A 9,072-nucleotide genomic window follows, 5' to 3' on the forward strand; every position below is an offset into this window, starting at 1 on the left:
ATCCCTGAATGAGAAGCTCCAAACGATCAGATGATATAGGTAAATCAGGATCCGCCATTGCCGTTGTCTGGAAATCACATCGCAAGCTAAGAATCCCAAATCGCAACACGAACCGTGCCGGAGACCTACTATGTAGTCGCACTCATCCTTACGACGTCTTAGCTTTCTATTTCCTAATCCTAATCCTAACCTTCTACCCAATCCCGACAATCTAGGCTTGTTTCAGAGACTTATAACCTGTAGCTCTGATACCAACCTCTGGCGCCCTCCAAACCCGGGTCAGAAGTTTGGGGGTCCACAACACATTCACAATATATAAACCTGTACATAAAATATTAATTGCAATGACCCTGTTTCACATAACCATGGATCGCAACAGGTTAAAGTATGAAAACAAGCCACAATCTTAACCTTTATTACAACGTACCAAATCCCAACTAATTTAATTTACAATTGATAATGAAATCATTCTTACAATCTGACTATCTCTCTACCGCATGAAGCTTCTGCTAGCTCGATCCAAATTAACTGGAACCTTAGCCCCACTTTGGACTGAGGAACTTCACTATCATCCATATTCTTTTCAACTGTAAAATATATAAAAGAATCGCAAGGGTGAGCTAACTAGCTCAGCAAGTCATAATAGTGGTAACTGAGATTAAACAATGATCAAATGAGATGATTCAAAGGAATCAAGTTTCTTTTTAACTAATCATTAGAATTGGATATTCATTTTAAGTTTTAAAAACCAAGGTTAGGCTGCTGATCAGTCACGCACTAACCCCGAGCAAGCACACATCACTGCTCTAATTACTGGATCCAAGGCACACATTGGCCTAACTTGACCATTGGTATGGTCTGACCACGAATCTGGTCCACATATATAAAAACTATCCAATCCTAACGCAGTTCAATAGGATAAACGATATAATTCAATAAAGCAAGTTCATAATCAACAATAGTTAAACACTTGAATAAAAGCATAAGGAGGCTTATGGATATCTCAAGGGAATTTCAGGGTATGTATAAGAAATGGTTTTCAATTCGTATCAGCATCCGGTATTAGGTCAGAAATGATTTTTTTCAAAGTATAGTTCTTTGATGTTATACAGAATGGTTGTAGTATAAAAGTTTCTGTGTTTTCAAATAGTTTTGTTTCAGTGTTTGGTGTTTGGTAGTTATACCTTTGGGAAATAGTATCATATTTGTGTGGTTTGGTGTCTAAGGATCAACAAAGGATGGTTTACAAAGAACAAGGCTTATGGCTCAAGATCAAGTAAAAATCATGGATTCAAGGGTAAATAGTTTAATGCACTTACAATATAACCAATAGTCATTTTGAATAAGAGCGACATTTTATGAAACAGTTCGAAAATAATTGCGATATATCTTAAGGAAAAGTTTGGAAGTACTTGCATTACAAGGCTTTACAACTACTACTGATCAATTCTGGGCCAACTCTGCGGCTTAGGCTTTTACGTCCAACCACTATATCACTCTGGATTCGACCTCAACACTCAAGTCCTTTGATTGGGACCTTCCTGAGCTTTTCGACTCACCATCAACTATCTTTCGTCCAATTCCAATTCTCGGGCATTCCGACTAGAACCTACAAGGTCGAAACATCCTAACTTAGACATTTGATTATGCTTGACATATCCTCGCTAACAGTCTACCCGAATGTTAACAAAATCCGACTCGTAACATACTTCATATAATAATACACGTATCACTTAGGGTTCACGTTCTCGAAAATCGGTTCAGTGTTCGTTTTCAGAAAATACTTATACTCTTTATTTTACGAAATCAGGTTTATCGATTTAGAAAAATATTTCAACACATTATACAATCAAGTTTCGTATAAAACACGCACATATATATAGCCTCTCGACGTCCCGATATTCATCGGATACGTTTCTGTGTTTGCGTAATTCAGTTTTCCTAAAATCGGACAACATATGGCAAATTAATCCATATTGTTTAATTATTACTCTTATTCACAACAACTACAATGACAACCCAAATCACAATCACCGATATTGTTTAATTATTACTCTTATTCGCATTTTATATTTTTATTTGTATTAGGACTCAGAATAAATTCATCACCGTCCACCGTCGACTCGCCGAGGCTCATCGTCGACGGCGGCAAATTTTCGAGAGTTCCCGAATAAACCGGGCGTCAAACGCAAAATCTACCGATTAAATAAAAAAAAATCATTCCCGCACGAAACATTTATTTCATAAATATTTATTCATTTAATTCTTGCAGAAAATAATTAAGAATTCCCAATCAATAATGCCCAATCAGAAAGAAAAACAGAGCAATAATCTACTCATAACCCGACTGCATAGAGACACGCGTGCAACATATGGCCGGAATGCGACCGGAAAAAGGACAAGACAACAGGCAATAAGCAACACAGACTGTGGCTGCACACAGAAAACACAACCCCGCCCACACACACACTCACAACTACCTACGCACACAAGAATATATACACACAGCGAGTATACATACACAACACACGCTCAGGCAATATACCACGCGCCACCACCTCGCCGGAAAACGGCGAAGGGCGGCGACCGAACAAGAAGAAACAGGGGCCGCGTTAAAAAAAGGGCAGCAACCAAGAACTTATGGAGTAGAACAGAGATGTCGAGAAAGAAACAGAAGTATATGGAATCGAGTGAGAGGAGAGAATTGAGGGTTAAAGGAGAAGAAGAACCGAGATGCACACACGGAGGTTGTGTGTGTTTTCATATGGATTTTATTTTATTTCATCCTTTCTGTTAAACCAGCAAGCAAACAACACGTGGTAGTACAAATTCTATGAAACTGACACGTTACATTCGGGATAATTGTGAAGATTTAAAGGTCTATTTTGCCCCGAAATTCAAAATTAACAGAACAAGGTGCAAAGAAAATAGTCCCCGAAATTTACAAAAATAGTTTTAAAATATCATAAATATCCCGGAGTTTACAAAAACATAAATTTTGAAATTTAAGAATAACGTTTGAAACGCAATTTTATACCGCTTTTAATAATTAAGGGAAATAACGCGCGGTTGAAATTTATCTCAAAAATTTCCAAAATAATTTTAAAATTCTCAGAATATTTCAAACTTAAATAAATATGAGTTTCATAATTTTTGAAGAATTTTAGAATTAAATATGGATTTTACCATTAAATATACTAAGAAAATCATTTAAAGATAAATAATTAATAAAATATTGATTTCTCAATTTTATAAAATCCTAAAAATAATTATTGTAATTATAAAATTATAAAAACAATTTTAGAAATATTCCCAATATTTATGCAAATAAATTTGCACTAAATCCACTTTTGAAAGTGAAAACAATTCAATATGATCCCATAATTAATCGCGCGGACAACCCGGTACACTGTAAATCACATATGGATAATAATCAAACAGCACATAGCGGTCAAAACCAACACACATATTTTATTTATTTAATAATTTCCATAATTGCACAATTACATATTTAAATAATTCAAAAATACACAGGTCGTTATATTATACCACTTAGAACGTCTTAAAATAGCTTAAATTGGTGTCTTGAAATCAAGTATTTTGTGTATTTGATGCGTTTTTCTAGTGTTTGTGCGTTTCAGGGTAATAGCTGCATTTCGGGGGAGTAATCATCAATAATAAGCCTTGGCATGTGTCTAGCATTGCGAGAGGAATGGGAAGAGCATATTACAGCGAAGAAACAGAGCAAAATCAGATATTTTCCAGTAGGGGTCGAGAGCCCGCTCAACTATGCTGAGCGGCCGCACAGGAAGCTAAGCGCCCGCTCAGCTATGCTGAGCAGCCGCGCAGGGACGAGAAATTAGAATATTTATTTTAGACTTCTATTTCTGTTTGGCTTCCAACTTATGAGTAATCTGAGTTTTATGGGACTTCTATATAAGTAGATTTAAGAGACGTTTCACGGGTGTTGAATCGTTGTATTAATCGAGGAGCGGAGGAGATAAGGAAGAAGGCCGTTTTAGCACACCGCAACGAAGAGGATGCATATTTTCTTGTGATTCTTTATTTCGTTGTAACGTTGGATGCTAGTTTTCTTCGCTTTGAACCTATTTACTCTTGTGACGTACTCTGGTTTAATATAATTAGTTTAGTTATTATTCTCTTGTGTTTATTTATCATGTTTTCATATGAACCCATGATGACGATAAGTGCTAACATGGGCTAATCGTGATCATGGGGTCGTAACGGATTTACTATGGAATTCTTTAGTTAGTTGTTTAATACCTTAGTGTGTGATGATTGTATCATATCTAGTATTGGTTGTGCGTATTCGTCTTATGTGCGTCACGAATATATAAGATAGGGTGTTAATCTCTTGTGAAGCGACGGTGGATCTCGAGATTTAGAACTTGCCATGCTAGCATAGGTTCATGTATGATGTTGCATGATCAGTGGGTAACTCTAACCGTTTTATTCGCTCTGTGTAATCAAAAGGAATAACTTGTGCTTAAATCATTATGTTGTCAATTTCTGTAGACATATAGGGACTCAACATAATTGATGCATATTCAACTTCTATCTTAATTGTGGATGTTTGGTAGAATGGTATTAGTATAATGAAAGTTGGCTTTTATCAGTTTCATGTTATTCGATTAATATCATCACTGTTGCATGCTAAGGGTAATAACAATAACTATTGAAGGAAGTAGTAATGAAGTTGTGATCTCATGAGTGTTTTAATATTGTTAATTCGAAGTGTTAATTAAGTGGTTAATTTTAGTAGTTAATTGTAGTTAATAATTAGTTAACAAATCTAAGTGTTATTGTCTTAACATTGAGAAGTAAATATACATTGGTGAGTGAGTTTAATTAAACATAATTAGTCTGAGTCTCTGTGGGAACGAACTAGAAAGTATTTAACAAGTTTTTGGCGCCGCTGTCGGGGTCTCGGCGTATTTGTTTAGTTTATGTACTTACCATCATTGGTCGTTAGGACTCAGTGATTAAGACGTATTTGTTACTTATTGTTTCTGGTTGTGTTTCAAGTACTTTAGCGAGCGTTTATGCAAACTCGTTCTCATACTCGCAAGAGGACTTTAGATACAGCTGAGGAGACATACGAAGTTCTTGATATTTCGGAGAAGATAGATTTTGAAGATTCGGATTCAGGAAGTGAGCAGAAAGAACCAGTAATCATGGGTGATCGTATTGTTCCGGCCGATCCAGCTCTTATGGACTTTTCTCGGCCTAAAATTGATGACATTCAGTCAAGCATTCTTCATCCGGCTATTCAAGCTAACACCTTTGAAATCAAGTCGGGCACTATTCAGATGGTGCAGAATTCTATTTCTTTTGGAGGTGCTGCGACTGAAGACCCCAACATGCACATAAGGAATTTTGTCGAGATCTGCAGTACTTTCAAATATAATGGCGTGACTGATGAGGCTATCAAGCTGAGGATTTTCCCATTCTCACTGAGGGATAAAGCTAAGGACTGGTTACATTCTGAACCAGCTGGGTCCATCACTACTTGGTAAGATCTTGCGCAAAAGTTTCTGGTGAAGTTTTATCCAATGGCAAAAGCTGCTGCTATGAGAAGTGCTCTTATTCAGTTTGCGCAGCAACCTACAGAATCTATGTGCGAAGCTTGGGAACGCTACAAGGAAATGTTGAGAAAGTGTCCACATCATGGAATGCCCGATTGGATGGTGATCACTAATTTCTATAATGGTGCTCACTAAGCTTGGGAACGCTACAAGGAAATGTTGAGAAAGTGTCCACAGTATGTGAACAATTATCAGCGACAACAGTAGCCTGTGCCAGCTACTTATCATCCTAACAACAGAAATCATCCAAATTTCAGCTGGGGTAATAATCAGAATGCTATTCAGCCACCATATCTGCAAGGTGTGAGTAAACAGTTCAATCCACCTGGATTCCAGCAACCACAGCAGTATGCTCAAAGGCAATCATATCCTCAACAGGGAAGTGCAGCTGCACCCATTAGTGCTGATTTCGAGGAACTTAAGCTGTTGTACAAGAGTCAGGCGGTTTCTATGAAGACCTTGGAAAATCAAATCGGTCAAATAGCCAATGCAGTGCTCAATCGTCAACCTGGAACACTTCCCAGTGACAGGGAAGTACCAGGAATGAAGGAAGCTAAAGAACAAGTCAAGGCTATTACCTTAAGGTCTGGGAAAGTTACTGATGATGAGAAGGCAAAAGAAGGAGAAGCTGAAGTTAGAGATGAAGAAGCTAAGCAAAAGGAGAAAGCGTCGGAAGCAAGGACGACTACTGTTGAACACACTCTGCCTGAGGGTAATACAGGGGAGAAACAGCTATATCCTCCACCACCTTTCCCTAAAAGATTGCAACAACAAAAGCTGGATAAGCAGTTCGGTAAGTTTCTGGAGGTGTTCAAGAAACTTCACATCAATATACCTTTCGCTGAGGCTCTGGAGCAAATGCCTAGTTATGCGAAGTTTATGAAGAGTATTCTTTCAAGGAAGGTGAAACTGGATGACCTTGAGACCGTTGCTCTAACGGAAGAATGCAGCACTGTGCTGCAGCAAAAGTTACCTCCAAAGCTTAAAGATCCAGGTAGCTTCACCATTCCTTGCACCATTGGCAAGTTATCATTTGACAAGTGCCTTTGTGATTTGGGAGCAAGCATCAATCTGATGCCGTTGTCGATCTTTAAAAAGTTGGATTTTCCTGATCCAAAACCCACCTACATGTCTCTACAATTGGCTGATCATTCTATTACTTACCCAAGGGGCATAGTGGAGGATGTGCTAGTCAAGGTGGATAAGCTCTTCTTTCCTGCAGACTTTATTATTTTGGATTTCGAGGAAGATAAGAAGATTTCCATAATCTTGGGAAGGCCTTTCTTGGCTACTGGCCGTACCTTGATAGATGTGCAGAAAGGTGAACTTACTATGCGGGTGCAGGATCAGGATGTGACCTTCAATATATTCAAAGCAATGAAATTCCCTACAAAAGATGAGGAGTGCTTAAAAGTGGATGTGATTGATTCTGCGGTTACTTCAGAACTCGATCATATGCTAATGTCTGATGCATTAGAAAAGGCCTTAGTGGGGGATTTTGATATTGATGATGAAGCTGGCAATGAACAATTACAATATCTTAACGCTTCTCCCTAAAGGCGAAAGCTGGACATGCCGTTTGAATCTCTTGGTACTTCTGACCTCAAGAATGCTGCAGGAAAGCTCAAACCATCAATTGAGGAAGCACCTACCTTGGAGCTCAAGCCATTACCTGAACACTTGAGGTATGCTTTTTTAGGTGATGCATCTACTTTACCTGTTATTATTGCATCTGACCTTTCAGGTAGTGAGGAGGACAAGCTCTTAAGGATTTTGAGAGAATTCAAATCGGCTATTGGATGGACCATAGCAGACATCAAAGGGATCAGCCCTTCATATTGCATGCATAAGATTTTGCTAGAAGAGGGTAGTAAGCCAACTGTTGAGCAACAGCGCAGACTTAATCCTATCATGAAGGAGGTGGTGAAGAAAGAAATTCTGAAATGGATGGATGCAGGCATCATTTATCCTATTTCTTATAGTTCTTGGGTGAGCCCCGTACAATGTGTGCCTAAGAAATGAGGTATCACTGTGGTAGCAAATGAGAAGAATGAGCTCATTCCCACTCGAACAGTTACAGGATGGAGAGTATGCATGGACTACCGAAAGTTGAACAAGACCACGAGGAAGGATCACTTCCCTCTTCCATTTATTCATCAGATGCTTGACAGGTTGGCTGGTCATGAGTATTATTATCTTCTGGATGGTTACTCAGCGTATAATCAGATTTGTATTGCACCAGAGGATCAAGAAAAGACTACCTTCACTTGTCCATTTGGCACATTTGCTTTTCACAGAGTTTCGTTTAGGTTATGTGGCGCACCGGCCACTTTTCAGAGATGTATGATGGCTATATTCTCTGACATGATTGGGAATAATGTCGAGGTGTTCATGGACGACTTCCCCGTCTTTGGACATTCGTATGATGAATGTTTGAATAATCTTTGTGTTGTGCTCAAAAGGTGTGTGGAAACTAATTTGGTGCTCAATTGGGAAAAATGTCATTTTATGGTGCGTGAAGGAATTATTCTTGGGCATAAGGTCTCTAGCAAGGGTCTTGAGGTGGATAAAGCCAAGGTGGGAGTCATTGAAAATCTCCGACCACCTATTTCTGTGAAAGGAATCCGTAGTTTTCTTGGTCATGCGGGTTTTTATCGGCGTTTCATCAAGGACTTTTTGAAGATATCTAAGCCGCTGTGCAACTTGCTCGAGAAAGATGTGCCTTTCAAATTTGATGATGAATGTTTGACGGCATTCGAGACTCTTAAGAAGAGTTTAATCACTGCGTCAGTTATTACAGCACCGGATTGGATAGAGCCTTTTGAGATGATGTGTGATGTGAGTGATTATACGGTAGGCGCAGTTCTTGGGCAGCGCAAGAATAATCTCTTTCATGTGGTCTACTATGCTAGCAAGACCTTAAATGGGGCCCAAATGAACTACACCACTACTGAGAAGGAGCTCTTAGCTATAGTCTTTGGTTTCGAGAAATTTCGATCTTATCTGCTTGGGACAAAAGTGACAGTATTCACTGATCATGCGGCCATTCGCTATTTGGTTTCCAAGAAGGATTCGAAGCTAAGACTCATTCGTTGGGTGCTTTTACTACAGGAATTTGAGTTAGAGATCAAGGATCGGAAAGGTACTGAGAATCAAGTAGCTGACCATCTCTCTAGATTGGAGAATCCCGAGTCTACTTCACAGGATAAGACATTGATCAACGAATCTTTTCCGGATGAGCAGTTGTTCGCAGTTCAGAAGGAAGAACCATGGTTTGCAGATATTGTAAACTATCTTGTCAGCAATATTTTGCCTCCTAATTTGACCTCAGCTCAAAAGAAGAAGTTTCTGCATGAGGTGAAGTGGTATATGTGGGATGAACCATACTTGTTTAGACAGGGAGCTGAGCAGATCATCAGGAGATGTATCCCGTTCTGTGAAACGGAGGGGATATTACGAGATTGCA

The 9,072-nt window shown here is 38.8% G+C and overlaps 1 non-coding gene across 1 annotated transcript; it reads right to left on the reverse strand.

Moving 5' to 3' along the window:
• Nucleotides 1-5,588: 5,588 nt before the first annotated feature.
• Nucleotides 5,589-5,695, reverse strand: LOC141662771 (small nucleolar RNA R71). Its single transcript, XR_012550864.1, has one exon. It is a non-coding gene; the product is annotated as a small nucleolar RNA R71 (small nucleolar RNA).
• Nucleotides 5,696-9,072: the final 3,377 nt, after the last annotated feature.

Source organism: Apium graveolens, chromosome 5, assembly GCF_009905375.1.
Source record: "Apium graveolens cultivar Ventura chromosome 5, ASM990537v1, whole genome shotgun sequence".
Lineage (NCBI taxonomy): Eukaryota > Viridiplantae > Streptophyta > Magnoliopsida > Apiales > Apiaceae > Apium > Apium graveolens.